The sequence below is a fragment of the Pleurodeles waltl genome, chromosome 2_2, assembly GCF_031143425.1.
Source record: "Pleurodeles waltl isolate 20211129_DDA chromosome 2_2, aPleWal1.hap1.20221129, whole genome shotgun sequence".
NCBI lineage: Eukaryota > Metazoa > Chordata > Amphibia > Caudata > Salamandridae > Pleurodeles > Pleurodeles waltl.
The window spans coordinates 617,302,820-617,319,624 of NC_090439.1; positions in this window are offsets into that span (position 1 = coordinate 617,302,820).

Sequence of the window (16,805 nt, forward strand, 5' to 3'; positions counted from 1 at the left end):
TTTAAAGAGGTTTGTAATCAATAGAAGTTGAGCCTGTCCCAAAGGCATGGATGAGAATTTTAGGAATAAAGCTCTGCTGACATCTACCTGTATAGATATCAAGGATCTTTATGTGGCATATCCATCACAGTACTCAACGATTGCTCCTGAAATTATTAGCCTATAAATTCTGAGACTTGCACCTGACCACTCATGAAGTGGAGGTGACAAATCTATTTGTGCCTCTGTGACATTCCTTTGCCTGATGATTGAGCAGCTAACCTATTCCTACAATCCTTAAATTACTGGCCTTCCTGAACACTGCAAATTATGCTACTCTTACGCCACCCGTTGAGCACTAGTTTAGTCACCACTGACACTGAAACCCAGAGAGCCCACTTCAGAAGGACAAGGCTGTAGCATCCTCCCTAGCCTTGGTACTTGTAAATGAATACACCACACACAGAGATTAGTGTTACAGGTCTTTATTTCTCAGCATGTAACCATGAACTCAACATTCTAAATCAGGAATTCTATTCACCACATCTGAATACTTACATCACAGTTCCACAGAATCTATCACGAACCAAAAAGGTCCTGTCAGCTCTAAATCATGAGGTATTACATTTCCCCCCTTGTTATATAAAAAGTTCAAATATTACATGTACACATCACAGCTCTTCAATAAGTCGATGTGGAGCTCAAACCAATTGCTCATGACTGGCACTAGTAACACAGAAACAGGTGAAGTCAGTGGGTTTTCAGAAGTCTCCATCGAAACAGGCTCATTTCTGACATCTGAAACTGGTGAGTGATTAGCATATGATGAGGAATCTCACATAATTAATTATCCAGGAGAGTGAGCAGTCACTATGGGGGTCATTACGACCCCGGCAGTCGTCAATAATGTGGCGGTAAGTGCTGCCAACAGGCTGGCGGTACTTACCGCCACATTATGACATTGGCGGGTTGGCTCCAGCCAACCCGCTAATGTACCACTCTGACTGCCGCGGCGGTAACAGCTGCCAGGCTGGAGATATTCATCTCCAGCCCTGCTGCCACCATTGTGCCGCCGGCTGGATTATGACCCTGACTACCACCATGGTTTTCGTGGCATTTGTAACGCCACAAAAACTATGGCAGTAGGCCATATCAGTGACAGGGAATTCCTTCCCTGTCACTGATAGGTTCTCTCCCCCCCACCTCTCCAGATACCCTCTAAACCCCCCACATCTACATCCACTCCCCCCTTCACACACATATAGACCCATACACACACTCATTCACACTTACATACACGCATGCATACATCCAATCGCAGACACATCCACACACACTTCCAACCATACATGCATTCACATTTCACAACATACACGCACTCACAGGTCTGGACATGCACACACACATTCAACACTAAACACACACCCGCATACATGCACACACACAACACCCCTTACCCCCCTCCCCTGTCGGAGATCTGACTTACCTCTATCCAGGGGGCCTTCTGGCAGGAGACGGGCAGGCGATGCTACCGCCAGCAGCACCCTCCAGCAGAACACCGCCAGGCCGTATTATTTGTCATAATACGGCTGGCAGTGGTCTACTGGTGTGGCGCTGCTGGTGGTAGCACAGCCACCTTACCGCTATCCGCCAGTATGGCCACAGATGGATTTCCGCTATTCTTGTGGCAGAAATCCGGCTGTGGTCATAGTATGACGGACGGGTGGTGGGCGCGGCAATGGTCTTTTGGTGGCTGCCGCCACGGCGGTAGACGGTTTTCACCGCCGTTCTTAAAATTAGGGCCTATGTGTTCTTTACTAGTCAGAACTTTAAATGGTTCTGCATCAAATGGAGCATCAGACTTGTGTTCTCTCCTTTGTGTTACTAGGACTCGATCTCCTTCTGTAAACAGTGTGCTTAGCACATTAGCGCTAATCTGTGTACATTTTCATCTTTTGCTTGTGATATAAACCTGAGTGATTAAATTTACCATAATTTGTACACCTTTCATTAGTCCATTGTGGCAACTAGGTCAGCATGGCTCGCCCTGTCGTTGAATGAGGAGTTGGACGACAGACACAAAGAATAGAATAAAGAGCTGATTTGAGGTCAAGCTTCTCCAATACAGTATGCTGAACGGTCTTCTTGAGTGTGCTCATAAAACGCTTGACAATGCCATTTGCCTGTAGCCAAAGAGGTGTGCTTTTCTGATGTTTAGCATTGAGATGATTTAGAAAACTGTTGAAAGGAGGACCATTGCCAGACTTTGGAATTAAAGGAACACCCCATGTTGCAAAAATGCCATCTGACCTCTTGATGACTTTTTCCTGAGTGATTGATGAGGGGTATTCTACCACAGGAAAGTGAGAATACTCATCAATGACCACCAGCTGGTGATGTCAATTGTTAAGAGGTTCAAAGAAGTCAACAGCGATTCTCTCCCACACATGCTTCAGAAGATTAGACATGTTCAACGGATGCTGGGTTGTTTTGGGAACAAATGCTGGGTTGTTTTGGGAGATAAGCAGTTGACAAATGACAGTTGTTAATTCTTTTTCAACTATTTCATCAAGAGGAAGAAATCAGACTCAATTTCGGAAAGTTTATTTTTTGGTGACAATTCCACAATGTCTTTCATGTGCTACTTCAATTACCTGTTGTCACAGACTGTACGGTATGACAATTCTCGAACATAGTAAGACAATTCCTTCCTGAGCAATGGACAGTTCATCTATCACATTTTTGAATTTCTGATATTCACTGTCATTTGGAAGAAGTTGAGTGTGCTGTTTCTAGAATTGATGTGCAATAATGTCCTTAAGTACCACTTTCTGTGCTCGTGGCAGTAATGATTTATTCTAACAAAATAGAGGCAGGTATACTGGACTTTACTATGAAGTTAATGTATGCCTCAGCCTCTTTGGAAGTGGTACTAGGACACTACTGGCACTCATGAGAAAGACTCAGCAAGGTTTCGATCTTTCCCAGGTTAGTGAATAAAGTATAGTCATATTACTGTGACAGATTTCTGCTAACACAATATGCCTTTGAGCAATTGGCTGTTCACTGTGTTGGGCAAGAATCACACCAAACCCGACTGGCTTAGGTCAATAACAACCGCTGGATAAATCTTCAAATCAAATTAGGTAATTTGAGTGGCATTTTCAATTGTATGTTTGATTTTCTTGAAGCTTTGTTCACACTAGTGACCAGTAAAATGAAGCATTTCATTTTGTATAGTCTCTTAATAGAGCACTTACTGTAGCAAAGTCATGTATGTACCAAGAACAGTAACTGGCGATGCCAAGAAAAGAACATTACATAGTAACATCTTGTGAGGCAGAGGTGACTGTCAACGTCTTTACTTGGGCTGGCCCTGGAGTCACTCCTGCATCAGAGAAAATAAGGCCAAAGAATTTGAGTTTCATTTTATCGAACTCACATCTTTCTTCATTCAAGGTTAGATCTGCATCAGCAAGTAATTGACAAACTTGTATAAGACCTTTATTCATGTTCTTTTCGTGTGGGCCCAAAGACCAATATGTTATCACTGCAATTGAAAGCATGTGTGACAGGCTGTATTACACGTCAAATGACATCTTGAAAACATTCTGCTGCTTATGGCACAACGAACGTTAATCTGAGCAAACCAATATGAATAGAAAAGGTGGTAATGTACCTGCAATTTTCTTCAAGTTCCAACTAATGATACCCATTGTTCAGACCACGATGAAAGAAGGGTTTGGCACAATTTAGCTGTGTAATCATGTCAGCAATGTGTGGACCTGGATGCTGTTCTCTTTCAATTGCTTTGCTGGCTTGACACATATCAACACAGATGCATACAGCTCCGTCACAATCCTTTTTGGGAAGTACCACTAGGACCAGTAGATCACTCAATGATATCATACTTTAGTATGGCCTCAAATACTTTTTCAACAGCTTCCTGTAAATTAATTGCAATTTGATGACAAACATCCTCATTACTATGTAGTTGTACTTTCATGTTCTAAAGTTTTCCTAATTCATGCAACAGCGATGGAATCTGAATCACCATTTCATGATCAGAATGTATGCCATACTTTATGGATATCAGTCCCATTTCTGCAGCAGTACTGAAGCTGAGTAAACAGGCACATAATGCACTATCTTGAAGCGCTTGAATTGGTGCTTATACCTTTTTCTTTTTGTGTTTCATGGTTGCTAAAAATGAACCTTGATTTTTTAATGGTGTTGATGCAGCCCATGCATACACTTTAGTCCTCAACGGTGTGAGATAGGGCATTGGAATCAGTTTGTGGTACTCTTCAGGCATAATGTTTATCTACACACCACCATCTATAATAAAGGGTATGGAGCACCCATTCACTTTTAGTGTAACTTTAGGACAATGTGTGAATGTCTTTTGTAATTTGACTTGTCAACCTTTTTTTGTCTTGATTTCTTTCTTGCATGCGGCCAGTCCATCATGCGCATGTTCCTCTGAGGTGAACATCGACTGTACACATCCATTTTCTTTACAGTCACATGACCGTGACACTGAAGATTTCTTGGTCAAAGATTTGGATGACAGTCGACTTTGTTTAGTGTCAATTTGCCTCTGCTGCTTTTGCTGCTTGGCCTTGTAGATTTGAGTAGAATGTCACTTCTGGGGCATCCATTTGGTTTTCTCGGCATGACGCACTTGGAGGTGTATTAATAAGCCTCTAGCACCACCTTGCACCACATTAGCATCATTTTTTTTTACACTTATGTGGCCGAACGTGGCCAATATCCTTGTGCCATATTTACAAAGTGGTGCAATGCATGATTATACCACACACAGAGATTGGTATCACATGCCTTTATTCCTCAGCGTGTAACCGCAAACTCAACATTCTAAATCATTAATTCTATTCACCTCACCCAAACACTTACATCACAGTTCCACGGAGTCCATCAGGAACCAAAAGGGTCCCTTCATCTCTAACTCATGAGATACTACTCCCTCTACTTTTATCTCACAGATTGGTTTTGGTCTTCTGCTCTTCTTCATGTGTAACTTGTGATTGACATGAGGAAGATTTCTTCATTGTCTTCAGACTGAGGCCCTGATTTATACTTTTTTTGCGCTGCATTAGGGTCATTTTTTTATGCAAAAGCGGCACAAACTAACAAAATACAGTTGTATTTTGTAAGTTTGTGCCGCTTTTGCGCCAACAAATGATGCTATTGAGGCGCAAAAAAAGTATAAATCAGGGCCTGAGTGTCATCTTGGTGGCTGATTACCCATAGTCGTCCAGTAACTAGTTCTGCTGCTCAACCTCATCAAGCATGATTAACCTGACTGTCTTTCTGGGTGGTGCTCCCCCCGGGCTCCTCAACTTCTAAGCCCACTCCTACAGACTTTGGAAAGGTACTGTGTTTTCGCAAATGGAGCATGCCTTGCCTTGTGCAGGACCATTGAGGCTGTTCCTTCCTCCTGTAGTTCCAGCAGGGGGTGCAGAATGCTTGATCGACTGGTTGTGTCTATCACTTTTTGTCTGTGACTGCCTCTGTCTTGATGGTGTGGCTGGTGGGGCTCAGGGTCGCTGTAGGCACAGGAGAGTGCAGAATCCATTTTGGCTGCATGTGCTGCAGAGAGGTCGTGAGACCAGGCAAGGGTGAGAATGTCCTCTATGCTAATGACCGGTTTCCATAAAATCAAAACTCTGAGTGTCTTTGATATGCACCCCTGGATGAGCTACGCACAAACTTCTTTCAATTGATGGTTGTCAGTGCATGTACTTGCCAACTCACGAAGCATGTGTAGACGATATCAATAGTCCCCACTACATGTTGGTGTGCTTGTGACAGTTTGAAGTGCTCAAAGCTGGGGGTTGAAATGGGCATTGAGGGCCCTGACTGCTGCCTCATAATCACCACTTGCACCAATCGCTGCAAGGTGTTCAAACATGTCCTCCCCCACATAGTGGAGCAGCAGGGCTGACTTCACTGCACCATCTGTCTCATGAGTGGCACTGAAATAGTTGTTCAGGTGGCCCACACAGGTCTTCCATCGGGAGTAGTGGTGGCAGGGTCATCAACCTCGCTAAATGTCTGCAGGGTGGTGACTGGGGCATGAGGGTGGGCTCCAGATGATTGTGGCATTGGTAGGGTTGGTACATGTCACAAGCCTACTGTCACAACCCACTCTTGTGCTCCCTGTGCTGTGGGTTTTACACACTGGGCAGATGTAATCCTTCACTTGCTGCATCTTTCTGTCTTATGCAATTTATGACCCATCCCCTGGGGCTCTTGAACTGTTGAACCTCCTGTATTGTTGTTAGTTTATTCTACCTTGCACCAACCACCGACAAGAGGTCATATCTATTTTGTATAACACATGTTCTTACCCAGGTTCCTTGGAAACATCTAATCTTTCACCTTTCTGGAACAGTCTCTCATTTGAGGATAAATATCCCATCTAAACCTGAATCACGTCCTGGTTTTGTTCCAGTCCTGAGCAAGCATCTTCCAGGCACTCACCTACTCAGTTACCAGGAACCTTCAGCACTCTAGTCTTCCAAGCCTTCCTCCTTATCCCGTGTTCCTGATTCCTACAATGCTTCCAGTGTCTACATTCTTGGCTGTGATTCCACCTTTTCTTTGGCTTCTTGCACCACAGCCTCCGGTCTTCCTTTGGATTCCAATTAAAGAACTAAGACAAGGTTAAGTACTTGATCTTCAGGTTGGCGAGCACTGATCTATAGTTTCGTTTAACTAATCCAACACCGAGTTTCATTAAGGCATGAGTACTTTATTGGAAAGTAGACATTGTATGAGTCCCTCTGACCCAAAGAGGCTCAAAGGTTGGAATTCTTTCATTGGGAATGCCTCGAACTTTATTATACATGAACTGAAGGTTTTTCCTACAATATTCCTTGACAAGTTGTATTGAGTATTAAAGAAGATTCTAGCTCATGAACTTGCATTTGATCTGGCCATTGTATGTTATGACCTTCTTGAGAGTGCCAGAAAAACTATAGTTAATCCTTGAAAACATCCCTGCTGTCTTGTGCGATGTTTATGATGAAGCTTGCAAGTGTACATTATTTGTAAACAATTGCTCAAACTTTAAGCACTGCGAACTGTTGGAAAACTATGCTTCTTGTTGTTTACAGTGCTCCGCACCAGCATCAACACTAATGAGGCCCAAGGAGTTCAGACCTACTAGGCAGTATTGCAAGACAGCTGAGCAGGCCTACTGAAGTTTCAGTTTTACTTGTTTTATCCCATCCCACTCTTCTTCTCAGGGGCAGTTTGTGAAACTGGATTATTGTTGCTTGTTTCACATTGCTGCCTCAGCTGGGATTAGGGGTCCAGCATTGTCTCCATGGTAGGAACCAGGTGTGTGTGTGACAGTGAGTCATGCTGCATGGGATTCGTGTCATAAACCAAGGCGCCTGGGCGAGGAGGTGCTCCAGCATGGAACCAGGGTGTCCAGTGCCCAGATCCCATGGGGCGAGGTGATGTTTGGTGTGGCCAGGGCCCCTGGAGGGCTGTCTCAGTGATGCTAGAGTGATGCACATGGGGAGGGTAGAAATAGGCCTGTTCCCACCTGAGGGGCATGTCAGGACATGTTGTGGGTGCAGGGGGTGAGGACTGTTCATAGCACCACAGGACAAGGCTCCTTGGGCCATCCTGGGCAAAGTGATTGTGCCAAAAGGCTTGAGGAAATAGGTCTGTGGGCCCACCATAGAGAGTGGGCACTACTGGTGAAGTGCTCCGGTGAGATGATGAGTGAGCTGCAGGCTTGTGGACCTCAGTTACTCGTGAACAGGGTGTAGCCACTGAGCAGGGCTGCAGCAGAGGATCACGTAGGCGTCGTCATCAGGTGCAGGACCGCCTTTGGAAGGTGGAGCAGCAGTGAGGAGTGAAGGGTGGCATGTGCATTGTAGGTTGGGTCTTTTGCCGCCAGTTTTGTGCTGGGCAAGTGGATGTTTATGGCCCAGCACAAGAGGAGATAAAATGGACACACACAAAAAGCACTATCAACTGTGGGCTGAACACCTTGAGCTGTGTTGCACCCTTTTATTTATACCCTTGGGTTTTGACTGGCTCTGAGGGTTGTGTGTATGATCTGTGGGGTCGGGGTTTTATTCACAGGTGCCTGGTGGCTCACTACAACTAGGTCAGTGAATCTAAAAAGTGCTTTTCATGGTGCTATCAAAACTTTGTAAGTGCTTTATGTGGTGGGAACTACAATGACAGCAGACCAAACAAGAGGTAGAGAATACAAAGAGGGTGGATGAGTGGAATGTAGAGGAAATTGACTCTGTCATGGGGAGAATGAGTCAAAACCAACAAGGCTGAAAATGCAACTTTATCAGACGAACAATATCTAGAAAAATGGCATAATTTAGATATAGATATAGAAGCATGTAATCCATGGGATTGTGTCACCTCTTTATGAATAACTATACTTGTGATGTCACAATGCCTCCTGCCAAAGCCAGGACTCCTGCACTCCAAAGCCATGAAGCTGAAAACACCCGCTCCATTTGTGCTTAAAAATGATAATATTCTCCCAGTGTCATAAATTTGATCCTCTGGGTGACACAGTGTCAAACTAAAGTAAACTAGTGGACCTCCATGGGAAATGCTGCCTTCATGGCATCTCCTATAGTATTTGATAGTGTTCTTGAAGTTCCACTGCCCTTTTTGGATACCATGAAGCAAAAATGCAAATATCCACAGTGATATTAGCACCTTCATGGTGCCAAGACGAAACACAGGTCATAGAGCATAATTACAGTTGCAGGGGAAAAGGAAAACTAGCTTTTCCTTCTATTGACCTGTGACAAAGAATAATTTTCCTTTTGCAAAATAAAACACATTCATTAACAAAGTGCGGTTTACAATGTTAAATAACATGTACCTAGTTAACCTATAATTTGAAGTAGTTAACCTCATTTAGCTATTATAAGCAAACACTCAGATTAGTATGCTGTAATGAATTAAGCTAGTCTAATATTAGAACCATTTTGAATGTTGACTTTACTAGATATCCTGCCCAGTATGACAACTCCAGTACATAGCCATGTATGAACCATTGTAGAAACATGAGAATTACAGGAGTTTACCTGCTCTACCTGATTCCACAGAATGACAGGTTCCTGATAGTGGCAACAAGCTGTAATGCTGCAAATAGAGTTTTGTTTAATAATAATAGCATGTGTTCCTTAGACTAATTTGGAGATGAGATGTAGACCCCAGACATGCTTGCTGACTTCAAACTGAGAAGATTCTTCTTAACTTTGCCAACCTCCACTGCTCGAATGCAAAAGCTTCATGCCTGAACATTCCAAGGCCCTGATTTAAGAAGACCTGGTACCACTTTAGCGCGCCTTTAGAATAATTTATTTACCCTAAGCCGGTGCTAAGGTAGCCTTTTCCCCGCACCATATTTACAAATTGGCGCAATGCATGCATTGCGCCACTTTGTAACCCATTTGCACTACATTATGCATGTGCCATGCATAATGTATGCAAAGGGGGCATTCCCACATTGGGGGGGGAGGGGGTGGAATATGGAGCAAAGAAATCCAAGAGATTTCTTTGCCTCATTTTGTTCTGCACTTTTAATGGCTGCTCAGATTAGGTGTTAAAAAGGGGCACATCATTGTTTACGTTGGGTCCATATGTACTGTTCAAGGTTAGAGGCAAAATGTTGGCGCTAACCCTGAACAGTACATCAATAGCATCAAACAATTTGATGCTATTGCTCCCTACCCTGCGCCATGGTGGGCAGTATCTTAGATAAGCTAAGGGTGCAAGAAAAGTGGAGCTGCACCGGATGCAGCACCACTTTCCTTAGATCAGCCCCCAAATCTCTTGCCAAAAACCTTCATTTGATTTTTAGAAGCTAATACCTTCCATTATAGTTTAAATGCACTTTTCGACTTATCTTTCTTTAATTTAGAATAGGGTGACCCACTCATTGTGCAAAGCAGCCTTGGAAGAAGAACACATGCACCTTAAAGCCATGAAGCTGAAAACACTCACTCCATTTGTGCTTAAAAATGATAATGTTCTCCCAGTGTCATAAGTATGATCCTCTGGGTGACATAGAGTGTCAAAGTAAAGTGATCTAGTCAAATTCCATGGGAACTGCTGCCTTCCTGGCATCCCCTACAGTCATCCAAAGTCTTCTCGTAGTGCCACTGCCCTTTTTGGACAACATGAAGCAAACATGCAAATATCCACAGTGATGTTAGCACCTTCACTGGTGCGCTTTCACTCACAGGTGGTTCTTTTGGTGCAGCTATGGCCATGTCAAGTTCCTCTTAGTTGTTTCTTTTTGTCTAAGTTTTTTTTAAGTGGGTTTCTGTGCCAAGTGGGCCTTCTAGGCAGCTCCTGTTGGCAGGCGAAAAGGAGAAAACAGCTGCACTGGCTCTTGCATTCCGATGCTGGGGGCGTGAAACTTTGAAGTCACCCTTGCAGGCCACCCCTCTTCAATCATGGAGCTCCCTAGGCCTCGATGAATAATTCTTTTAGGTCTCTGGACCTCACTGGAACCATTCAGACTCAGACGATGGCAGTGTTCCACATTGATTGTTCATCTCAGCGTCAGACTCCGGGGGTTCATGGTCCAACTGGACATGGAGTATAAACTAGGATGCCAGGTACATTTCTCCATGTAAAGTTACTCCCCAGACCCTCAGTCTCTCAGAGAAAAGTTAAATTTTTTTTCAAAAGTGGCTGGTCCTCTGTAGGGGCCATAATTCTCCAGACATTCAATTAATTTTACAGCTTGGCTGCACTCGGAGGCTGCTTGGAAGCCTGCACTCATGCAGGCAGGACTACAGATCATTTCTCTTGCACTACTGACCCATTTTTGTTGGTACTGTTCTTGTTTTGCACCAGCTACCAGGCTCTAGATACCAGGAAAGTTGATTCTCAGCCAGCAGAACTTTAAAATGGTAAATTCTACAGAGGCTGTATTTTCTCCACTGTTCTACTTCCCATGAGGGAGAAGTCACGGCCAACCTCCTGCCTTTTAGCTCCTTCTTAAGGACTCTGTCCAGCAACTATTGTTCTCCTCAGCCTGGAGTCAGCTGTATTACAAAATATCATTAAAAAAATTATTGTGACTCAAAAATATTTTGTTAAAAAATATTGTCAACAAAAAATATTGAGTTGACATACTTTGGGGCAGATTTACAATGTTTTCACTCAAAATGACACAGCAAGACAACTTGCCATGCTGCGTAAAAGGGTAGGAATGTGCTATATTTAACATTACATGGCACATTTCTGTCCTCTGTTTATGGTGCCCACATGTGACTGCTTAAGCGCCAATGCAGGCACCCTTGCATCATGACACGAGGGTGCCTGGGTTGAAAGCAGGACTGTTTTGTTCCTGCACAAACACAATGTTCAGAGACATTTTCTGCCTTTCTAAATGTGCTGCTGAATGAAGTATGCTTATAAAAAGGAAACAACAATGGGTAATAAAGATATCTCTTCTTGTTGCAACTCTTGTGTGAGGCATACAATTCTGATGCATTCCCAGGTCTACCAGTATTGGTTAATCTGGGAATGGTCATGATACATTCACCCACACTCCATCACCCCTCCATCGCCACCACACATTGCAAGTCACGCTGTCCATGCATGGTGGCCTTGCATGGCTTAGTAAATCTGATTCTAGGTTTTCCATCACCCCGTGTCGCCTTGCATGGGGCAAGGACAATGCAAAATGATGATAAATGTGCCCTTTTGTAGGCAAACTACCAAAACATTGTGTCAAGAATATTGTGGAACAGAACATCATCATAAAGATATGTTGAAATATTAATAGATATACCATCATATGAAAATTATTTAAAATATTAAAATAAAAATATTATAATTAAAATAAATAATTGTAATTATTAATGCAAATCAAATAAGCAATTTCATATATGTATCAAACAGTAGCAGTCACCATTGTGTAGTTATAACTAGGACCTAGTTACCATGGAAAGAGCCTTTTTTGGTTTGCTAATAACTTTGATGCCATTTGACAAATCTTCATAACATTTTGCAAAAAAAGATCATCCACCTCAGCTCTTTCCTTGAAAGTTTCATGGTGAGCTGTAAAGCAGGGGCAAAAAAAATGAGAATCCTAAAATGCAATCCCTGAATGTAATTTTCATAGAGATGTTTGAACACCTGTTTTACCCAAATGTTTGAACAGAACTACGCCACATTAGGCACAAAGGGGGTCATTCTGACCCTGGCGGTCGGTGACCGCCAGGGTCACCGACCATGGGAGCACCGCCAACAGGCTGGCGGTGCTCCCTCGAGCATTCTGACCGCGGCGGTTCAGCCGCGGTCAGAAACGGAAAGTCGGCGGTCTCCCGCCGACTTTCCGCTGCTCGGGAGAATCCTCCATGGCTGCGGAGCGCGCTCCGCAGCCATGGGGATTCTGACACCCCCTACCGCCATCCTGTTCCTGGCGGGTCTCCCGCCAGGAACAGGATGGCGGTAGGGGGTGCCGCGGGGCCCCCTGCAGTGCCCATGCCAACGGCATGGGCACTGCAGGGGCCCCCGTAAGAGGGCCCCACAAAGTATTTCAGTGTCTGCAAAGCAGACACTGTTGCACCCGTCGCACCTTCCCACTACGCCGGCTCCATTCGGAGCCGGCGTCCTCGTGGGAAGGTAGATTTGCCCTGGGCTGGCAGGCGGCCTTTTGGCGGCCGCCCGCCAGCCCAGGGCAAATCTCAAAATACCCTCCACGGTCTTGCGACCGCGGAGCGGTATTTTGTCGGGGGTAGACTGCCGGGCGGCCTCCGCCGCCCGCCGGTCTCGGAATCACCCCCAAAGTGTGCTTTTGCATAAATCCCTTCAGTAGTTGGAAATTAAGTTTAAAAATGTATGTATATCTGGAAAATTGGGTCTGCAGATGTAGTATAAGTACATACCTTTAAATAATAGAGCAATCTGATTGGCTGCAAAGGTTTCTTTGCCGTTGGTCATCTCACTCTTCCAGGACAGAGAAGCGCCTCTGAGACCCTGGGGGCTCATGCTCTGAATTGCTGGTCGCATCCTGAGGTGAAATGATGTGGCTGCCATTTCAGGAAATGGAGACTAGAGGACTCATTATGACATTGACTGTCTCTCAAAGGGGAGGACGCCACCATCATGCCGGCGGCCCCCCAGTCATATCACAATATTCCGGCAGGATTGACCAGCTGGAATATTGTATTATTACATTCCCCCAACAGTGCTATGGTATTGGTCTTGGCTCCCTTAAGTAAAGCCTGGTTGAAAGCTGAGTTGTAATTAGCACGGTGGTGCTGAGCTTTGTGCCGCCGTGGCTGAGCACAACTCAGACCGCCATCTACCCATTAGGAACCACTTTCCTGACGGTGACAGTGGTCCACCCTCCAGGAGTGCGGCAATATGACCATCAACGTGAGTTTGGCGGTCCTTGGACAACCGACTCATAATGAGAACCTAGGTCTCTGTGTCCTGAAAATAAAAAATTAAATACATTATAAGGGGGAATGGTAGAAAAAACCCCACCCCGAAGACCTTGTAAGGGGGTCCCAGACTCCCCCTTCGGAATCGCACAGGAGCCAGCTCTTCTGCCCTGCTCCTACAAGACCCACACTGCATTGCAGGAACTGCCTCAGCCGGGCCCTGCTGGCAACCCCTTGCTCAGGGGCTGGCTCCACATGGGTAGTTGAACGAGGGACCTGGCAACCAGTATAAGTAAATATAATGCACTTTCAGGCTTAGAGTGCTGCATAAATGATGCAAAAAAGAAAGTAAGGAGCACTGGATAGTTCCCAGCTATTAGGTGGAGAGCAGTTCATATGCATAGAACACTCTACAACACCACAGACACTCAAACTCTGATCACTTCAAATATCTGTTTTTCTAACAGAGGTTTTAAGCACAGTGCCATCCACACCAAGCTACAAAGTAACAAAGCATTTTACCACTACCTATGTCAGGGGTTGCTTTTATTGATTCCAGGTTGGCTTGGGAAGTATGTTACCAATCTAAAGCTGTAATATTGTGCCTGGTGTAGTACAAGGCTTTTTTTTCATTTTTGAGTTTGGTGTTAATGGCACTTGCTAATCCTATGCTTAAAGACTTTATTGTAAAAATGGCAAAAGGCTTTGTCACTTTCTAGCTGGGCATGGATGACATTGTGCTAATCATATTCTTAAGCATTCTGCTAGAATACAGATATATACATGGCATGGCGGGGGAGCAACTTATAGTTACTTTCAGGCACAAGTTATAGTGACTTTAAATAACTATAACTATAACAGATCGATTTCTATGGTTTTGAGCATGTAAATTCAGAATCTATCCATAAGGTCCCTATATCCATATATATAGGTTGTCATCTCTGTCGTCATCAAAATAGCATTACCAGAACATATTTGGAGCTGCTCATTGGCCTGTTGTGACCATGCATGCCCCTGCTCAAATAAGCCCATAAAAAGGCCAACAAACGAGGGGGTAAATCCAGAACCCATCGCAGAAACCTTTGCAGTCCCCTGTAGTTGCTACTATCATTGAGTTCCATAAGTAAAATAGTTATGGGGCAGGATCAGATCTGCCATTTCTAACAACATGGCCTTGTGTTCATGGCAGTTTGCCTTACATGATCCTAAAAACCATTTAATTGCCATTAGTTTATATTATTTCATAATACACCTACACAGACTAATTGCTCTAAAGTGACATACTTAATTTTTTCTGTGTCTTAACTGAGATCTTGAGATTTATTGAGGAAACCAGTTGTGTCACTTATGTACCCCGGGTGATTAACCACCAATGCCTTCATGAATTCGTCCACCAACTGGGACAGGAGGAAATGGAGCTGTTTTGTGTTTTGTGGTTCTTCATTAGAAGATAGATATAGGGATATCATGGATGTTGCACTTTCAGGAAATTGAATTCAGAGTTCTATTACCTCCAATGTGAAAAGTGTTCATTTAGGTTTCAAATAACTTCTAAACATGGATTATTGGACAGTCTTTATAACATTGTTGATTGTTGAAGTGTCTATGCATCTGTGCCTCATACCCAGACAATCACATCCACCCTTTATGACCCTCACTGATTACTGCTTTCTCAGAGCTTAAATTCTTTAAAGCCTGATTTTTCAGGCATTTTAAATTTCACAATTGGCTTTTTGTTTCCTCAGCGCACAGTTATTTTCCAATCTGTATAAGTCAGCAGTACATTTTTAAGCAATTCAGATGTGGACCTTGTGGAAAAGATTTCAGCCCACTATCACATGACAAATCGGGTTTAGTATTAGGTTCATCTAACAGTCCTTCAATATCATGGTCTTCATGTATATCCAGGTCATCAGAATATGAATATCTTGTATTTCAGCAACTGTGAAATTAGATAGGTTTACTTGCTGACAATCAGTTTTAGCCTCAGGTGGATTTACTGTAAAATAACATTTCAATTTCAAATTTCCAACTAATCTGAAGAAAACAATGTATGTATATATAGAAGATGAGCATTTGTTAGTGAGATAAAAAATAAGTCCACATTAAGAACACTTTATTTCATTACTAATTAATATTTGATCTGATAAGTTAACCACCAAATCCACAAAGCTGGTTGTCAAGTGGTAAATATTGCTAGTGGTTTCACTCAGATCATCCTCCATTCTTTCCATTAGGTGTTGTTTCATGTATTCTATATCTGATTTCTGGTCTGTATCCCTACTTTTTGTTTTCTATATTTTTCTCCACTCCCCCTCCTGAATTTATGTTTTCTCTTGCTTGTATCGTTCCAAACTAGAACTATCTTATCTCCTAAAAAAGAGGATGATCTACATGGGTGTCACTCCAGATGTTCACTTGTATTTGGTGTTGGTTCATCAATTAAAAAAAGATCAGATCAGAACTGCTTTACTGCTTTCACTCATTTGAGTTTTTTTTGCACTTCTGACACTTCAAGAGATTACAACATTGTCGAAATGTTAGACCAATGTAAAGATTCTACCATCTCAGTAACCTTCATTGTATCACTTTCCTTTGTTTTACCACATCCAGATTTTTCTTGAGCTCTGATTTTAAGTTTTTGTATTTCTTATCAATACATTCCTTGAAATTCATTGCTGATATTTCCCATTCTAGTTTGCTAATCTCCAATCTACATTTCTTCCATGTTCTCTTAGCGTGTCACATTAGAATTTTCTTCATTATAAATGAGGACTTGTAAAGGTTCTCCTCCCATTCATGCAAGAGATCTTCATCCAAGTCTTCAAAAGTAGGAGGGTAGGGCTGGGTAGGCTCCCAGGCACTTTCTCATTCCCACCATTAAGAGTATACTTGTTTCTTGAGCTTCTCTAATTTAACAACTTCATATGGAATAATCTCATTGGTATGTGGTACATCAGATTTGCTAGTCAATGTTGTTCTTATGCTAATGTTAAACAAGTCCTTAGCTAATTCCTTCTTTTTGTCATCAAACATTGCCATTTTTAAGTTTTATGACTTCCATATGGTAATGGCCATGAGTGCTGGTGAAACTACAGTACATTTACAGAAAATATCAAATACAAGAAGACAGCTATGGTGGCTCACTACACTTTGACCCACCATATAATCATCATTACCTTGAAGTGGCAACTTTCTAACAAATACCATTTATTGAGCAATCCTATTAAGTAAAAGTACATTAAGACACAAAAATATATTGATGCTTTATAGTCAAACCTTCTTCCCTTGTGAGGTACCTGAGTGCCAACCCGGTGGCGTATCAGGATGATGAGCAGTTCCCTCCTTCTTTGTAACTTTAAAGCAGTTTTAGGATCAGATCTCCCCTCACTCCTG